The sequence below is a fragment of the Protopterus annectens genome, chromosome 5.part1 (assembly GCF_019279795.1).
Source record: "Protopterus annectens isolate FY-2018-M chromosome 5.part1, PAN1.0, whole genome shotgun sequence".
In the NCBI taxonomy this organism is placed as follows: Eukaryota; Metazoa; Chordata; order Ceratodontiformes; family Protopteridae; genus Protopterus; species Protopterus annectens.
The window spans coordinates 764,656,514-764,677,180 of NC_056736.1; positions in this window are offsets into that span (position 1 = coordinate 764,656,514).

A 20,667-nucleotide genomic window follows, 5' to 3' on the forward strand; every position below is an offset into this window, starting at 1 on the left:
TGTTCCTCATATGATCTGCTCCCATCTGCCTGATACATGGGAACCGATACTCTGCAATGCTGACATGTGACTTGAGTCTGTTAATGCAGCTGTCTGCCGAGTCATGCTACCACATACCTACTGCACGTTGACCACCTTTCAGATTGCACGACGGGAGACTGTAGGATTGACACCTTTCCCACTTTGCATGGGACAGTCCCTCATCACACATCACATGTGACAATACCAGAACTCTGCACCAACTGGGGACACATTTCTGCAGAATCAAGGACAGGTCATGAAAAACAGGGACACTTTTACAAAAGTAGTGCTATTAACTTGACACATTGACAGAATCAAAGCATATGACTTAATATACATATTCTGAAGTAACAGTTGTTTATAACTCTTACTTATTGTCATTAGTCAGTAAGTGTAATTCACCACCTTTCCTTCAACAGCCACTACTTTTAGGAGGGATAAAGAAGGACACAGTTAGACTTTCAGTCAAACTCAGGAACGTACCTGACATTCAGGGACAGTTGAGTGGTATGGACAATACTCTAGCCATTGCAACTGTCCTGATTAGGGGACCTTCTCATGTTGTAGGTGTCTGTACTGGTTGCTTGTTACAGGTCTTGTATACCTGACACATCGATATGTCATATGTAGTAGCATAAGCAACTATACTGCTGCTAGACTACGCTTTGATTCGTTCAGATATGTATATTTCTGTACTATGCATGGCTGTAAGTATGTTCTGCCCTGGTACATCTGACAGTTCTACAGAGGAGGTTCCACTTTGGCCGTTCAGACTGGTGGCGGCCCTATAGACCCTATATGTAGAGCTATCACATGTGTCAAGGCAACACATACCCACAGCATACCTCTCAACTGTCCCTGATTTCCAGGGCCGTCCCTGATTTTGACCCAAATTAAACTCTGTCCCTCTTAATCCCTCCTAAAACGAGTGACGTTTGGAGGAAAGTTGGTGAATTACACTTAATGAATAATGACAATAATTAAGAGTTATAAACTTCTTTTACTCCAGAAAATGTGTATTAATTCATATGCTCTGATTCTGTCAATGTTTCCAGTTAATATCTCTAATTTATTTTATTTTATTTTACATTTGTTGACCGGGCTAGTCCAGCTGGATATATGTCCATTTTCAGTGGAGGCCCGGGGAGATAAGCTCCAAACTTGAACATTAAAGTGAAAAATAATAGAAAATCTTGCTAAATACATATAAAGTAACAAGATAGATTCAAACATTATAAATTGTGGCGTAGTAGTAACATATAAACATACAGTAGTTAAAGAAAACAACAACAAAAAAAAATTATGTGATATACAATGGAGAATACTATCATAATGTACAGAGAGAAAGGATACAGGAAAATAGGAAGATGGCAGTTATATATGCACACTTTTTTTTTTTTTTTTTTTTTTTTTTTAATAGATAAGTAGAAGGAGATGTAAATCAGTGGATGCAAAAAATGAATAGATTTTGGGTTCTAAAGATAAGGGGTTTAGTCAGGGGTCAAGAAAATAAAGTTAGTCAGGATTAGTACAGGGGCACAGCCATTGTGTTTTAAGGTAGAGCCTGAGTTTCTTTTTGAAGAGAGGTTTTGAGGGAATAGTAGAAAGTTCAGAGTGAAGCAAGTTCCAATCTTTACCAACAGTGTTAGAGAAAAGGGAATGTCCGGCCCTGTTGTTTGCTTTGTCAATATTTACAAGAAGTTTGTGTGCAGATCTTAGGGACTTTAGGTTATGGTAGGGGTGAATAAGACTAGATAGTATAGGTGTTTTGTTAGGTTGATAAAGAATTTGATGGGCTATGCCTAGTTGATTAAGTTTTAGTTGCTGTTGAAATTCAAGCCAGCCTAGTTGTTTTAAGTTAGTACAGTGATGGGTTCTGTAAGGGTTGCCTGTGGCAAATCTGGCTATGTTGGGGTAGGAATTTTCTAATTTCAATATATTCTTTTTTGATAAATTAGTAAATATGGGAGAGGCATAGAGAAGGGGTGAGATAAGGTGGGAGTGGGCTATAGTTGTTCTAGATTCTGGAGTGAGGAAAGGTTTGATTCTGTAAAGAGAGCCTATTTTTTTGTTAATAGTTTTCAGTGTGATGCTTATATGGGTATCGAAGTTAAGGTTGTTGTCAATGGTAATGCCTAGTAGTTTGGTAGTAGGATCTTGGGATATAGGTGTGCCACTTTTAGATGTTATAGTAAAGTCTAAATAGGGAGATTTGCTGGAGGGTGTGAAGAGGAGGAGTTTAGTTTTTTTGGGTTAAGTAGTAGACAGCGTTGGGAAAACCAATCTTCTACAGAATTAAAGATGTGTTGTATGAGGGAGTGAAGATCAGATACAGATGTGGCTGAGCAAATTAGCGTAGAATCGTCTGCGTATTGTATGCATGTGACTTGGAGAACTGCTTGGTGGAGGTCATTGATAAATAAAGAAAACAATAGGGGACCCAGTATGGACCCTTGGGGAACACCAATGTTGACAGGTAGTTGGGAGGAAAGAGTGGAGTTCCAGAGTACTTATTGTTGTTTAAGTAGGACTTAAACCAGTTTATAGATTTGGTTTCAAGTGACAAAGATTGAAGAATGTGTATGAGTATGTGGTGGTTGACCATGTCAAAAGCTTTGGATAAGTCTAAAAAAAGTGCAGAGGAAAGGTTGTTGTGGTTACGATTTTTGTTGATTGTGTCTGTAAAGGAGAGTAGGGCAGTGGTGGTACTGTGGGATGGTCTGAAACTGTGTTGGGGATTAGAGAGTAAGTTATTTAGCAGAAGGTGGTCAAGCAGTTGCTTGTGGATACACCTTTCCATTATCTTAGATAAGGGAGAGAGTAGGGCTATAGGGCGGTAGTTAGAGATTTCAGTAGAATTACCACCCTTATGAAGTAGGATAATATGGGAGATTTTCCAAAGTTCAGGGACATATCCCTCAGTGATGGTTCTGTTGATAAATATAGAAATTGGGTAGGCTATTGATTTGTCTGCTAATTGCAAGTATTCTGCGGGTATTAGGTCTGCAGAGGGAGTACATCGTTTGAGTTTTTTGATAAGGGAGAGAATGTAGGATGTTGGGACAGGTTGGGAGTGAAATGGGGGAGGTGGGTTTAAGTTATGGTTAGATATGTTTGTGTTTTTGTTGGGGAGTTGACTGGCTAAGGTTTGAATTGTTTCGGTAAAAAAGGAATTAAAGTCATTTGCAATTTGGTTGGGGTTCCTTATGTCAGAGCCTTGTGGGTTGGGTGTGACAGGTTTACTAGGCTGTAGTAATTGTTTTATGTTTGCCCAGAACTTTTGTGGGTTATTTTGGTAAGTATGCTGAGGTTTCAGGTAAAAGTTGTTTTTATCATTCATTATAGCTTTTTTGGTCTCATTCCTGAGTTGTTTGAAGTTTTGGTAGTCAGCTGTGTTTTTAGTTAAGCGAGATTTCTTCCAGATTTTATTTCTGAGATTGATTTTTTGCCTGGTTTCTATAGAGAGCCAGGGGGCTGATTTAGTTCTAATTCTAATAGAGCGAGTGGGGGCATGGTAGTTGAGTATGGCCAGAAACTTAGTATTAAAGAAACCTACAGCATCATCAAGAGAAAGGTGTTTTAAGGGTGTCCAATTACATGCATTCAGTTCACTTTGAAATAGTTCCAAGTTGAATTTTTTTTTAGATCTGATTGTACTGGTAATGTTATGGGTAGGAGGGTTGATTTTAAGCCTGATGATGTAGGTTAATAAGTGATCACTTATATCATCAGGGAGGGTTCCTGTTACAAAAGCATGGGGTTGATTATTGGTGAGAATCCAATCTAAGGTACTTTCTTTTTTGTTAGTTTTATTTATTCTAGTGGGGGATGTGATAGTTTGTGAGAACCCGTAAAGGTTAATATGGTCTGTAGGATGTTTGCTGTTGCAAGACTCCCAATCAATGTTTACGTCACCTAGGATGATTGTTTCTTGGGGTAAGTTTAGAGATAGCCAACACAGGATCTTTTCTATGGTAGAAATATTATTTCCTGGGGGAACATAAATGCAAATAATAAAGATGGATTTGGCTGTGTTTAGTTCAAGTTTGGTAATAAGAATTTCAGCATTAGAGTCCTGGGGAGGTTTTTGGTTGAAAGTGGTTATTTGAAGGCTAGACTTAAATAAGATAGCTACACCACCACCTTTTTTAGATTCCCTGTCGAGATGCAATATATTATAGCCAGGAGGAATGACTTCAGTGTCTCTTGTTGAAGGTTTTAACCAGGTTTCTGTTAGACAAATAATATCAAAGGAGTAGAGTTCTAAGAGAGCATGTAGTTGAGTTGTTTTATTATTAATACTACGTATGTTGGGGTTAGCTATTGAGAGTGAGTTTTTGGGTTTTTTAAATAGTGGGTACAATGTGGTGTTTTGGTAAATGGATTGATTTAAGGAGGAGTTGGTTGGACCTGGGTTTGGGTGAATATCTCCATTTCTAAGTGAGAGAAGTAGGGTTAGGTATGCAGTGTTTGCATATTTACTTTGTGGGAGGGTTAACCTTCTAGGATTTAGATGTACATGTTTTATGTGGGTTATGCTATGATATCTGGGTGAAAGATAGCTAGGTGTGGAAGTTATGTTAATATGACGGTTGTGGTATGTAGGAATTGAAGAGGAAGTTAGTTTAGTTGGGTTGCTAAGGTGTGATAGTAGTGGGTGTTCATAGGAGGTTGTAAGTTGTGCTAATATTAAAGGGGGAATAAGTGTGAGCAAAACTATGGTATGTTTGAGGACTAGGGTGGGGAGTTTATACATATTAAATGTGGTTAGTAAGTTGTAGTAACTAGTACAGGTGTAGTGGGTGTGTTATTGTAAGGCAAAGTTCAATGGTGCATGTTAAAGGGTGTGGTTAAAAGAAAAAATAAGGAGGGAATAAAGATGATTGGTTAATTGTGGATAGGTTGTAATTGGAGGAAAAGGGGAGGGGGTGTGGTTAGGTAGGAAGAAATGTGGATGCAGTTGGGGTGGGTGGGAACTCGGGGTAAGGTAGAAGAGCGGAGTGAGCCCGCAGGGTGAACGGAGTGGGTAGAGACAAAGGAGGAAAAGTTAGCGAGGAAAACAATCAGCTATGCAGGTAGCTGTAGGTTGGAAAGGCAGGATAGAAGTGGAGAAGGTTAAAGAATAAAGGTGGAGTCTAGGGAAAGACTTCTAGTGGAGTACAAACTGAAAGGCAGGAATAAGTATAAGTAGGAACACAGCAAGAAGCTTTGTAGATAGTTAAAGTTTGCAATGGTAGCACAGGGGGAGGGGGAGTGTTGGATGGGAGAAATGCGCCCCCTAGTGGGCAGTTCAGAATATGAAAGGTGAGTTAGTAAGGGAGCAGAGTAGTGTAGGAGAGTGTAGGGAAGAAACCTAAAGTGAGAGGGGGTGAAGGTAAGTGTTAGAGGTGTATAGGTTGATAGGTAGATACAGAATAAAATGTTAGAGGTGTATAGGTTGATAGGTAGATACAGAAAAGGGGAAAGGCTGCTGGCTGCTCAGGCGCCCAGCAAACTTTAAAGCCCTGAAACAGGTGGTGACTAGGGGTAATATTTTAAATGTGTCCCTGATTGTCCTTGAGTTTTCTTGACTTGTCCGTGATTCTGTTGAAATTTGTCCCCAATTGGTTGAGAGGTCTGACCCACAGCCAGTAGTATACAGACGACCTCCACGGTTTACATACGTTAAGGTTATTCATGTAGCATTATAATTGATAATACTGTTTCCTATTACATGTAGCTGTTACTGATACAACAAATTGATGCCTGACACCACTACACACACGATATGGCCTCCATTCCCGAACTCACAGGCCATGTGCCATAACTGTCATTTTGCAAGACACACCTGCCCAGACGGGTGTGTCCCTCGCAGGCGTACGCGTGTTTAACCTCTTCTATTATGGTATCATCTACCTGAGGTGGTCAGCAACTTATGCACTTTCCGTCAGTAGCAGAACTCACATACCAATGGGTGTGAATGAACACTGTATCAGGAACAATGCATAACACCCTGTGGGACATATTTAGACAATTGGTTCTATTAAACAGACACATTCACAGTCACAGAACATATGTATTCATTCACGTTTGTCGAGGTACATGCCGCTTATGACTCATACAAGTTATCTGTCATTACCTGTATTCTGCCACCTGTTCACCTAATATCTGTAGTTCTGGCAGTGATTAGATGGACTTTGTTACATTCTGATACATAACTATGGACGTCCATGCTAATTGGGTACATGGCACTGTGTAGGTCTCTATGTATTCCCCAATGGTTTACAAACTATCCGGTAGATGTGCTCTTCAGGTTTGAGAGGTGTAGGCGTATGCTATGCCCACATAGGAATATTAATGACTTCCACTGGGCGGGCCTACTACATCTCTGCCAACCAGCACCTGCACACTTAAGCCCATTAATGCATACCCATGGTCCACCTACCTGGCACCTCTCTACAGCAGTCGTGACAAATACTTACTTTGAGCGCAGCTGGGGTATGAGCACACCCCTACACATTGCCCACTCTCCCCATCTCGGGACACATGTCGTACGTTTTGTCAACCCATGTATTATCACACTTGCACAACCTACTGTTCCATGTACACCTACATCCTGCTCGTATTAGTGTCAGCAGATTCTTTCATACCCTGAATTTTTGGGGTCCCGCAAGGGACACCGTTATCCATGTTTAAAGTGTAGACCTTGCAGAACTCTCCCACTTGTCCTTTCCTACCGGTGATTTGGACGGCGGCAGTGTATTGATCTGTATTGCCTGTCTGTATGTCTGTCCGGCCTAGCTGGGCGATGTGGGGGGTACAACGTTTCTTTATTGGACCTCCCAGTCACAAATGCCTGGGCTGTATATATGTTACTCCTAATTGCTGTGAAGTAACCTATTTATGTAAATGTGCATATCTACACTGACATATAGTTTGTTTTGTGGGTATGTGTATATATCACTACCTGTTGTTTGTGTATATCTATCTATCTATATATATATCCGTAGTATATCCTTGTGTGTGTGTGTGTGTATATATATATATATATATATATATATATATCCGTATGGATATATATGTGTATGTAAATAAATATAGCTATGTGTATATATACGTTTTTATCTATATATACATCTGTGTGTCCGTTACCCTATATATTTCCCGGACATGAACACTTACACATGCGTATTGGTTTTATCCCTGCTTCGACAGCATACTATTGCCTTAGTCATTCTGACACCGACACTTCACTCCGGTGAACTTGTGCTCAGTATATTGCACGTTATGCAGCGGACAGATGTCGCACGTTTTACATGTCTGGGGTGCCGCTGCTAACTGGGTTGTGATAGTGTCATTCGACCTATTTTTCATATGCGCAGCCTATTTTTCCTCCTACTGTGTTTGTTTCTGTACACATTCATATTAATACTGTTGATATGATGTGTGTTTGTGTTACTGTGACTGTACGTCGACAAATTGTTGCCTTCATGTAGTTGTGTCTTTCTGCTTTTCCCGGTTTGGGGTTGTCACAACAGAACTCCGTTCCGCTCATGGGTGATGTATAGGTTTTACATGCCGGGCTGCCAGACCTGACGCACAACGTCCGACAACCATACGCCCATTCACGCATGTCTCTACGCAAACGATGCTCTATCTGGGAATCGCACCTACGTACAAGCTAACCTCCATGGGCCACTCCATTGCACCCGGCGCAACATACCCTATCACTCCTGTGTCCATACTCGCATATCCATAGTTTCTCCTGCACACCTGTCTTGAGTTTCCCCACATAAAAGCCATTATACACCTGATATCGCAGCCATGACACACCTTTACACATTGCCCTCTCATGAGCGTTGGGCCCTACACACATTTTGTCCCACCTCGTGTATTCACAGGCTCACCATCCATTCATATTTGCACATAGGTGCCTTTCCTGGTGTTATGGATTACGAACAATTTGCAGGTTACAAGTGTAGGTGGCCACAACATGTCCTACATTCCGTCTGTTTACAATGTTGACATAGCACTTCAACGATGTTATGGCCACTGGTATAGCCCTGCCTCTGATGTGGAGAGCGGTGCTCTACTCACAATTGTGCAGCTTTATGTGACATACGCTGCGAGCACTTCATAATTTCTAACTTGCTCTGGATTCCCTTCACAGCCCTTAGGTTTGCTTTCGTCTTTCAGTGTTCCTAACATATCTATCTATCTATATATATATATATATATATATATATATATATATATATATATATATATATATATATATCTATATATATATATATATATATATATATATATATCTATATATATATATATATATATATATATATATATATATATATATATATATATATATATATATGTGTGTGTATATATATATGTGTGTGTATATATATATATATATATATATATATGTGTGTGTATATATATATGTGTGTGTATATATATATATATATATATATATATATATATATATATATATATATATATATATATATATATATGTGTGTGTGTGTGTATATATATATATATATATATATATATATATATATATATATATTTATATGGGTTCACTTCTAAATTTCGAAATACTGAAATACCGAATTTCAGTATTTCGAAATTAGAAACCCGAATGTTCACAAACCCGACAGTTCAAAATCGTGATATCACAATCCCGAACACTCAGAGTACTTGCCAATAAGGATATAACCTTCCTGTACCCTTAAGTAGCTGTACGTTGTACCGACAATATCATGGCGTCCAACACCATAACTCCACCAGTTAATGTGGGTGAAACATATACCAGGGTGAAATCACAGAAGGGAAAGGATGTACTTATAATAGAAGGGTACGTTTACCACCTTGAAAGACAGCCCAGAGGAATTATTGGTGCTGTAAGTGGAAGAGAGCTATGAAGTGCAAGGGGAGGGTAATAACTACCACCGTTGCAGACGGGAAAGAAGTGTTAAAAAGCGCAGCACACATGCATGCAGGGGACCCAAAAGAGGCTGAGAGGTACAGTATGTGTGCAGGTTTAAAAGAGTGAGCACGCATTTCACGGGATGCACCTTGTTTACTTGTTGAGGATGTGCTAGCAAGCACTTCCCTAGATGTAGTACCTCATCTCCCAAACAGAAGGGCTTTGCTGCAACAAGTGGGGAGGGTAAGATGGAAGGGCACCAGACATCCATAATAGATGTGTCACATTACAAGATGCAAATGTGGAGGAGTATGCACTCAAAGCAGGCAGCTTCATATATAAGCGTAGCAGTGATGTTAGTGGAGAAAATGTCGTGTTGGTGTTCACCACAGTCAATAACTTGAATGATCTTAGTAATGCAACTATTTGGTTGATGGATGGGACATTCTTCTACAAGGGGGAGATATGTAGGCAGTTGTATAGCATTCACGGTCTGTTACGCTGTGGCGGGTACAGTAAGTCCATCCCGCTATTGTACTGTCTCATGACTAAGAAGTCGTTGCGGGCATACAATGCCATGTGGGATGCTATTTTCCAGTTGTTAGAGCAGTATGGCTTTCAAATAGATCTCAGGTATGTACTGTGCGACTTTGAGATAGCCTCAAAAAGGAGCATAGCAATGAACTTTAATGGGGTGAAATCGAAGGGGTGCCTTTTCCATTTTAGCCGTAATATATGGCGAAATGTCCAGCAGCTGGGACTGACTAAACTTTACAACAGTAACCTGCGGTTCCAGCTGAGTGTGAAGTGTTTGATAGCCCTGGCATTCCTACCAGAGGATGACGTGGTAAGGGCGTTTAGTGAACTTAAGAGCAGGTTTCTTACAGAGGGTCAGGAACTTGTAAAATACTTTGGGGACTGCTATGTGTTGGGGAGGAAAAGAAGATTTACCACTAGGTCTGCCTGTGTTGCTAGGTTTCCGCCTCTATTCCCCATTAGTTTTTGGAATGTGTTTGACTTGAATACCTTGTGTTTGCCAAGCACGCAAAACTCTGTGGAAGCGTGGCACCGGAGACTGAAGTGTTTGTTGGGGGCAAAGGCAACTGATTTAGGACTGCTTATGCATACATTGGCCAGAGAACAGGATAGGGTGGATGAACTTAGAAGCTGGCTAAGTGCTGGTAGTCCGCCCACACCTAAACGACGTAGACTTATGGTACGTCAACAACAGTTTGAACACATCCTGGCCAATCATGAGTCATACATTACAGAGGAATTCCTGCTTGCAATAGCACGTTTACTGCAGTTATAAGCTGTGCATGTGTACTGGTTATGGAGATGTGTGTTGTGTATCGTGTGAGGTGGTGTGTACGCGGGTTTAAAGCGATTCTATGCTTCATGGGTGTTTTGCAAATGGTGGAGGGTGTAAAATATAAAAATCAGACGCCAGAATATGCTTTTCGATATTTTGACGATTCGAGATTGTGGCATGCGTGATTGTGAGCCGTCGGGTTTGTGAACGTTCGGGTTTCTAATTTGAAATACTGAAATTGTATTTCAGTATTTTGAAATTTAGAAGTGAACCTATATATATATATATATATATATATATATATATATATATATATGTATATATATATATATATATATATATATATATATATATATATATATATTTATATATGTATAGATAAATATGTAGATATATAATTGCATATTTCTGCTATGTCTGTGGATATTTATCTATACACACATATATCTAGCTATATATATATATATATATATATATATATATATATATGTATGAAAGTTACAGCTGTAGCCAACAACATACATTTGCTTTGCTAATAGCTGCGTACACCCGCGCAGGCCCACTTGCATCTACTTATTCTGAGTTACATATGTTTACAGGCACGTCTTTAGGATTACATTTGCCTTATTCCTTATGACAGTACCACTTTGATGGAATCCAGTTAACAGACCCATGCGAACGCGGTCACCTTTACATGTATAAATGTTGGCTTTACAGCACAGAGGCATTCATTGCACAATTAATATGTGCTATAGTCTTACTTGAACCAGGAATGCCTTTAAGTTGGGCGGATGCTGTAACCACTACACTATTGGGTGTTCTGGCTCATTTATATGTATACCCATGGTTCATAGCTACTCTGACATACGCCTCACTGCTTCCCTTACACAGCAGGCATCCATTCTCTGGTTCCTACTGCTCTGGACCCATGCTGCAAGTCTACTCACTGCAAGGATATTCATATCTCTTACGTTTATAGTCCTCGCACATACGCGTGTTGCGGTATGCAATAGTCCTGTCAACAGATGGGGCAGTTGCTTGGTGTACTTCTGTGTACAGACCTCTCTGATACTCGGGGACTCGTGTCTACAGTGACAGGGACAAGGCTATGACAACTCAGGGACAATCACGGACACTTCTACCATATTGGTACTATTAACTTGGAACGTGTTGACAGATTCGTAATACTACTAATTTTCTGAAGTTAAATGTGTCTATTACTATTCATTGTTGTAAGTAGTCATTCTCATTCAACACCTTTCCCCCAAAGGTTACTGGCTTTGTGAGTTTTTAAGGGTCTGGCCAGTTATTGTGCGAATGCTCTGACCATTGGTATCGTTGACATTGTCATATGTACAGGTTGGGATGTATTCTGGAGACTAGGGTTGGCACCTTTTCAAATGGCCAAGATGGGACATTTTTGGAACACACATCAGATTTTACAAGCTACACATACCCACAGTCAGTACAACAGATAGAACTTTACTTATTTTCCTCCATAAAAGCCTATTGTTGTAGCGGTTTCATTGATTATTCTGTTTCTTGTAACATTTAGGTATTGTAGATACTGCAATAATTATTTTCTACTACTATTACATAACATATGGGACATAATTATGTCCTACAATCCCAGGACATTTGCCATTTGAATTGTCTTTTGTCAGGACACAACTGTCCAACGATGGACTGTCCCTCGCAAAACTGGACAGATGATAATCCTACTGCGGACACCAGATTGTTTGGGCCAACACATAGCCACGGTCAGTGCAGGTTTAGAACATTCATTTGCTTCCTAGCTGTGAGCCTTATACCTTTGGCATTTTTGTTGTTTGCCTGTTTCTTGTACGAATTATGTTTATTCTATCCTGACGTGACCGCTTTAGGCAACTGTTACACGCAGTATGGTGCATAGTTATTTCCTATGGTCACAAGACATTTGGCATTGTACCATTGTTGGTCAAGTCACACCTACACACACATTAATTGCCCCTCACACAGTGGATCAGGGGTATCCTGTTTATGTCAGTGCCTTCATCACCCTTATACCATGTGCCACTATGCGAATGTGTGCAATATATTCTCTCGTCACGGGCAGGTGTTTGATCCTGGGTAGTAGGCTATGCATGACCATTTAGGGCTGGTCAGTGTTGTGCACCACTAATGCACATTCCAACTTGTGTCTGGATATCTACAGGACTGGACTTTGTGTCTTCCATTCTAATGTTTACACAGGTTACTTATATCATGAGGGATATCCCAAAAATTGAACAAGACCAATACAAGATGAATACCGACCATTCTTCTGGCGTTATGGAAATGTGCTGGGGGTTTTACATGCAAGGGATACATTGTGTGCAATCCTGCAACTGCCTAGGGTGACACTACCTACTACATATGCGTAGTGGTCACTATGTGTAGATGTGGCTGCACCAAACCAGTAGGCCAAGTATGGCTGGATTTGGTGGACATTCAGGTAAGGGAGTTGGTTGTGTGATGTGGAGGGGATGCATTATGCATCCAGGTGTGTCGCATTTGTTATGGCCAGTTCCATCAGGACCAATCTGTGGGTATGTGCCGGTGACATGTCTATATATTTGTATCGCACATTTCAATATTCATATGTTTGTGGGATTGTGTTCTACAGTATGGCCTGTCTGGTTGTATTGCAGCTGTTTATACATGTTTTTGTGTTTCTTTCAGCTTCACCCGCTGTTTCCTCATACACCTCTGGTTCACCTATTCTGCATATGACACAGTATCGCCTTGGAGGATTGTACCATTACCCATCCCCCCACACACACACATATTCCTCACACCCCATACATCACTGCTTTGGTTGTTGGCTCATGACACGGCCAGAGTAACACATTGAATACCCTACATATGTCAGGTACCTGTATGGTTGTGTACTACCCTACCATGTTTGCTTTCCACATGCTATACCTCATGCACATAGGTACATGCCCATACTTAACTTTCATTACATGGTTGGTATACCCGGGTACTACCTGTTCAACTGCGACACATCCTGACAAGTTCGGCTTGTACCGCTGATTTGCAGATTTTGGCAGACTGTTCTAATCATTGGTAGGATGCCACCTTTTCCCATGTCCAGGATGGGATATATTCCGTACACATATCCGACTGTACTGGACAGCACGTACCCACAGTCGACGGTATGGATAATACTGTTCCTTTCAGGCTACATGTTTCCTTATTGTTGTAGCTGTTTATATGCTCCTTCTGTTTCATTTACATGCTTATTCTATTTCCTGTCACATTTGGTATGTGAAATACGGACATACCTTTTGTATGTGACTGTTACATGCCTTGTGGGATATGATTCGGACATACGGTCGCTAGCTATGTACATTTATCGTGCATTTTGTTGTGGACACATCTGCCCAGCTGTGTACCCTCCCTCACATTATGGGTCAGCTGGTGACCCTAACCATTGGGCTGGACGTACCTACTGGCGGCTCGGTAATGTATGATGCGTTTCACTTCCACTTGGTATAGCTATCTACACTGTGTTGGTCTATGGGCACATGGTTTTCCATGTCATTTGTTGGTGGGATAGGGACCCGTTATTCCCTACCGTGCATTTCTGTTTGCTTCTTCATTTTGTGTTCGCAGGAACTTTCTTGCATGCTTTGCATACATTTCAGTATCCATGGACACTGACAGATGTGATTACTATCTTGCAACTTGTTCTATGCAAGCATTTTAGGTTGCACATCGACAGCTGGCATTTGCACGCCTCCGTGCGGCACTTCGACACGCCCTATGCACTTGCGCTCCTTTCCTGTGCACGTGGCTGTGACGGCAGGGTGCCTTCATTAATATGCATTTGGCACTACTGCACCATCTTCACGCCGTACTGTCGGCGCAAGCCTACCGTCGGCCTTGCGCCGAGCTTCATGAATCCCGGGGTAACACTACACACATTAATCTCATATGCTAATCAAAAGACTCTAAACATGTATGCACTCATTATAGATGCACATAAGGTTTTTGATAGAGTCAACATAAAATTTTTATTTCAGATCTTACCCTACTTTAATATACCCCAAGAATTTATCCGAACTTTACAAACACTATAAATAACCCTTATACAACATTATATATAAATAAAACGTGTTCTAACAGAATTCAAATCAGAAATGGTACCCGACAAGGATGTCCTCTATATCCCCTATTATTTAACCTATATCTAAAACCGCTATTCTTAAACATCAAACAAAATATATATCATAATGCCCCAGTAATTTATGACACAAGAATATCCCTGTCAGCTTTTGCCGATGACCTTAACATATATTGTACAACACCAACCTCAGACACCAAAAAAATACTATCTGCTATTGAAGACTTTGCATTAATTTCAAACTATAAAATAAACCTTAAAAAAAACATCTTTCCTTTAAGAACTCCGAAACCTTTTTCACTTTTACCATTGATAGGCCAATTAAAATCTGAGGAAAACATCAAATATTTAGGAATTACATTCTCTACAGATAACAAAAAATTTTATCTTAATAATATTAAACAAAATTGGGAACACATTTTATGTGACATAAAGAGGTGGAAAAATCTGAAATTACCACTATTAGCAAAAGTTTCAATCATTAAAATGAATATATTGCCTAGACTATTATACATTTTTATGTCTTCACAGTTGCTAATACCCAAGAAATTTTTTAAAGAAATCCACACTGAACTCGCTAAATTTATATGGGAACAAAAAAAAAAAGTAGAATATCATATGATAAACTGATGACCCCAAAAAGCAAAGGTGGCTTAGATCTACCTAATTTTGAAAATTACTACTTAATCATAAATGCTAATAGAACTTTAATAATTGCAAACTACGATACACGAAGTAATAACTGGTCCCCACACTGGTTAAGACTATGTTTTAAACATATCGAAAGCCTGAATATAAATCCCAAATCACTAGCCTTTTTAAACAGAGACAATCTAATGGAACCCATTAAAAATTATATAACATTAACGCAAAATCTTTTTAGATCAGTAAATCTCTTCCATCACATGATGATCCTACAACCCTTCCACAAAAATCCTAACTTGAAAATTAATAACCAGCTAGTAGACCTGAAAAGATTCCCACTCATAATTAACTTAACATTACAAGATATATATCCATATTTAAATTGTTCCGTTTATGAATTAAGACATCAACTGGGCCTTCCCAAATCATATCTACTGATCTTGAGACAGATTAAGGAAATGTCTACAAGCTACTTTCAAAATATAACCATTAATAAAGATGATTTAATGAAATGTATCCCACTAAGGCAAGCCCTTCTACAAAGTAGCAAATTTATAACATGTTCATACAAATTGATAAAAGACATGGGGCAGGATTCACGAAGGCTTGCACGGAGTGTAAGAGACGTGCAACACTCCATGCAAGCCTTGCGATCCAGGAACAGCCCTAAACTCCGTGTAAGAGACCAGCTAAAACGTCTCTTACACGGACTGGGCATGGACATGCTAAATACCTCATTTGCATCCGAAAGGTATGCAAATGAGGTATATTAGCGATCCACGAAGCAGAAACCAGTCCGTGTAAGAGACGTTTTAGCTGCAGAAATGTACTCAGTTGACAACTGAGTACATTTCTGCAAATTCCACAACGGAGCCATGTCAGCTCCAAAGAAAGGGTGCATATGACTCAGGCAGCATGCCAATGGCCAAATATGTTGCCATTGGCAATATAACCCGATGCCAAAATAATAAAAATATAATTTTTTTTTCGGCGCTCGCCGATGTTTAAACCCAGCGGCCCAGCAAACGGGCTGCTGTATAAAACATGAAAATGAAGGTTATAAACCCACAAATGTGGGTTTCATGCAATACATGGAATGACAATGCAGGGACCAGCAGACCAAAAACAACATGGCCACCGTGTAGTGGTTGCTAAGGGGGGAAGCTGAGTCTAAGACGTAACTAAGCATTAGTAGGCAATCTCATGTAAATGAGGGTTCGGATACTGAATCTCACAGTCACATAGCAAATGAGCACAGTCTGAGTAGTGTAAGAGATACATAAGGGGGAGGAATAGAGTAGGAGATAGGTGACATCACAGGGGGGAATGGTAGAAAGAAATGCAGTTCATTGGAGGCCAGTGTAACATGACAGATGAAGATCATGGAAAGAGGTGTGCCACTAGATAAGTCATGGAAAGTCAAGAAATGGAAGGTGTACACTGTTACTTACACCAAAGTTTCTTGCTGGGCGTGCATGCGCATGTGTGCGCGCCATGAAGCACGAGTAGGGCAGTGTGTGCCTGTGTAAGGCAGACTGAGCATGTGGGAGCATGTTGGGAGATGTTTAACACTGTTTGCGTGGGTGTGCACGCGTGTAGGGCAGGCTGAGTATGTTGCAGGCTGTTGGCAGACGTGTAACAGTGTTTGCACGGGTGTACGCGCGTTTTAACCGAATAAGTAGATTCTGAACCATGTAAGCATCGCAGCGCTGTAAGCCACTGTGAGCGTGTTTCTGATAGTATGCACGTTGCTCCCCCCTGAGGAAACAGAGAGGAAAAAGGAAGCAACAGAATTAATAGGAAGCTAGCAGGGATAACTACTGAAGCTAGCAGGTGAAAACAATTAGAATCAGGCAATTACACAGGCAGAATAGTAGCCCAGCCCAGCACTTAAAACTCTGCAAACAGTAGTGCAGGATGTTTCCCTTAAGAGACACTGCAAGACAGGAGTAAGCTAACAGAAGTGAAAACTGAAAAAGCTGAATTCAGAGCAGAAATGTTAGGGGCTGCCATAGCTGTCATAATGAGACATAGGCGACTTGTGAGGGTGGTGACAATGCAGATGGTGCCAGACAACCCACAGTGAGGAGACGGAGAAGAGTGTACAGGCCCAGGGTCACCTACCACGGGTTACATGAGCTGGAGATAGTAGAGCGCTATAGAGTGGACAGAGAGCTCCTGCAGCAAATTGTTGAGCTGTGCAGGTCACGCCTCACACACAGAACCAACAGAGGGGAACCCATCCCAGTGGAAACCAAGGTATGTGTTGGCCTAAGAATACTAGCAACAGGTACCTTCCAGAGACCAACTGGCAATATGATGGGGATATCACAGGCATCAGCCTCCAGGGTACTGCACCAGTTCCTGGATGCCATGTCAGCACATGTCGGTGATCATGTATATTTCCCCAATGCCTGTGAGGTATTGGCCAGCAATATGCGTCTCTTCCAGCAAATAGCGGAATACCCTGAGGTACTGGGTGCAATAGACTGCACGCACATACGCATCAAAGCACCAGCTGGTGAGCGGAGTAGGGTCTACATTAACTGCAAGGGCTTCCCCTCCATCAACTGCCAGGTTGTGTGCAATACCTAGGGCATAATAATGAATGTGTGTGCTGGCTGCCCTGGGACTTACCACGATTCCCACATCTGGCATTTGACGCAGCTGTACCAGACATTTGCCAATGGGGACATCCCACACGGACACCTAGTGGGGGATACTGGTTATGCACTGGAGCCGTGGCTGATGACACCCATCAGAAACGCACACACACCTGAACAGGAACGCCATAATGAGGCACATGCACAAACACGTAATGTAATAGAGTGTGTGTTTGGGCTGCTCAAGTCACGGTTCCGGTGTCTGGACACATCTGGTGGAGCCTTGCGTTACACACCAACTACATGTACCCAAATTGTCATGGTATGTGCTATGCTACATAATATGATCTTGCGAAAACAGCCGCAGCAGGACCAGCATAGGGCCGGGCCAAACAGCCCCCCACCATTGCCAAGGCCATCACAGGCAGAGCGTGACTCGGAGAAGGAACAACCTGAGCCTGCCCCAGTAGGCAGAAGGAGGCGTGCCCAGTATGCCCTGGCCTTGGCAAAGAGGCAACGCATAGCACATACACTGGCTCAGTAGGAACCCTGGGAATAATACCCCCTCTGACTCACTCAAATAATAACAGGGATGCCTAAAATGACATGACCTGCTCACAAACATGTACAGGGAAGTGTAATATGCGCATCCGACAGAGGCAGCCCTGCAGCACCACCTGAGGCATGAATGTTATGTGTTAAGTAATGTAACACCATGTACTATATGCACACCTGAGCACCCTGACTAACATCCACCCTCACCAAGCATGAAGCCACAAAATGACGATCGGATGATCAAGTGCAATAACTGGCTGAAGTAATGCAGTTAGTCAAAGGGGAGCCGATGTGTTTCAGGCTGGGAAGACATGCGGAGCTTGACATGATGCACCACCTGCTAGGGGTGGTGTGCACCTATCATGCCATGCCCCATGGATACTGGCAAAGGCTGTCAGTACCCACAGCATGCCATGAATAGGTAAGTCTCAAAACACAAACCCACCTTCATAGGTTCTACAAGGGATAGGAACCTAGATGTAATGCTACCCAATGACAGATGTATAAACAGCAAGATGTGTGCAGTGTAAACGCACACAGTATGGAGAATGTAGATACCAGTCCTGTAATAGAGAACTGGGTCAAGACTCACATCAGCACCCTAACACTACCAGGTCACACCTCATACTGTGCTGTACAGCTGCAAAACATGGAACAAGCTACAAAGGGAGGGTGACTAGCAAGAAATGGAAAGGATAACCACACCCCCATGTTGGTACCACAACAAGAAGCAGCATGGATTAGCCATGGTCAAATACCAATGGCTAAAACCGCCTCCCAGTATATAGCCTGCTGCAGACTACTGTCCTAATACCAGGAACTGCACCCGGCCTATGTCGGAATACATGAATATATCAAGCCCGCCAAACCACATTATATTGCTTGACTGAAAATACCCAGACATACACTGGGAGCATTATACTAGCACCAACACAGTAGGAGAAAATTACCCAGATTCCATAAACCAAAATGCCCAGGAACAATGTACCACTCCCACAAGAGGGGTAAGCATACTGGATGTGATAATCAGCAACATGTGTACTGGATGGCAAGATGAGAGGTGTACCCCTCACTGGTAAGACCAGACCATAGAGTAATCAAACTGGGTATACACATCCTGACCCCAGTCCCTGGCCAGAATACCACAGTGAAAAACATGTGTAACGCATAGGTTGCAGCCCTCAAAACCGATGTTGAATCCACAAAAGGCCCTGTGCAAGTGCAGAATATGGGACACACCACAGAACATGTTATACAGGCATTCCATGAACACAGCCAGGAATGCTTGGAGTATGCAATCACAAATAACAACAACACACAATGCCATACATGCAGGCATCTGGCATGCTGGCCTCCAGCCATTACCAAACCATGCAAGAGAATGAGGAAGCTACCACATGATAGAGCAAACATAAAAAGGGAAGTAATCACTGACCAGTAGTATGGCAATAACATATGTCCACACATACAATCCACTAAGTCCAACCACAACAAGTAGAATCTGTGAATCCAGAGGCAATGTGACACCAGTCCCAAGTACACAGACAACCACAACACCCCCCCCAATAAATGCAAATATATGTGATAGATGCATCCATGTATCCAAACCAAAGGTTGAGCTCCACCAACTCAGTACTGTCAAAACTAGTCAGGAGGAGAAGGTAACCACATACACCACAAACCCAGTCCCACATAGACCTACCACAACTGTAAACCAAACACATAAACACAGACAAATGTTCCCGGAGGCCTTAATTACAAACACACCACACCAACAGAAGCCTCCAAAGCAGATCACAAGCAACCACAACCTTCAAACATAGCACATGCAACGAAAGCTGGTGTGCCAAACAGTCACAGGCCAGTAGGAGAAACAACATGCCTGATACAGTCGTAATAGGTGTGTGTATAGGCAGACACACTGCTGTCCCACTCACCAGACTGAACAAGGGAAAGGGTAGAGTAAGCTGCCTGTAGGCTGCCACAAAATGCCACATATCACAAGTATGCAGGTCACCCCAAAGCAAGCAGAAATATGATGCACTCAATGTCCATGCTGGTGTGAATTACCTGAGATGTACCTCCCTGGTCAACATCAAAAGAGACATGGATGGTCCCTCTAAGTATGTACCCCAGGGCGGTATGACACTGGCTGTGTGCAGCATCCAGCCCTCACCAAGAATGATGCCACAGTACAAACACAGAATGCTCATGTTTAACAGCTGGCACAGTTACAGCTGTCAGTCCAAGAGGGTCTAATGTCTGTCTGCTTGAGATGTCAAGCATGAAAAACCATGCTGCTGTTCCAGGGATGGCTTGCAGCTGTTACCCGTGTGCATCTGGATACTGGATAAGGCCTTGGCCGCCTCCATAGAGCCGTATGTAGGCAAGGCCAAAAAGACTACCCACCACCCTAGAAAACATAAGTGGTAGGAAACATAAGGGTAATGCTGACCAATGCCAGATGTGTAAA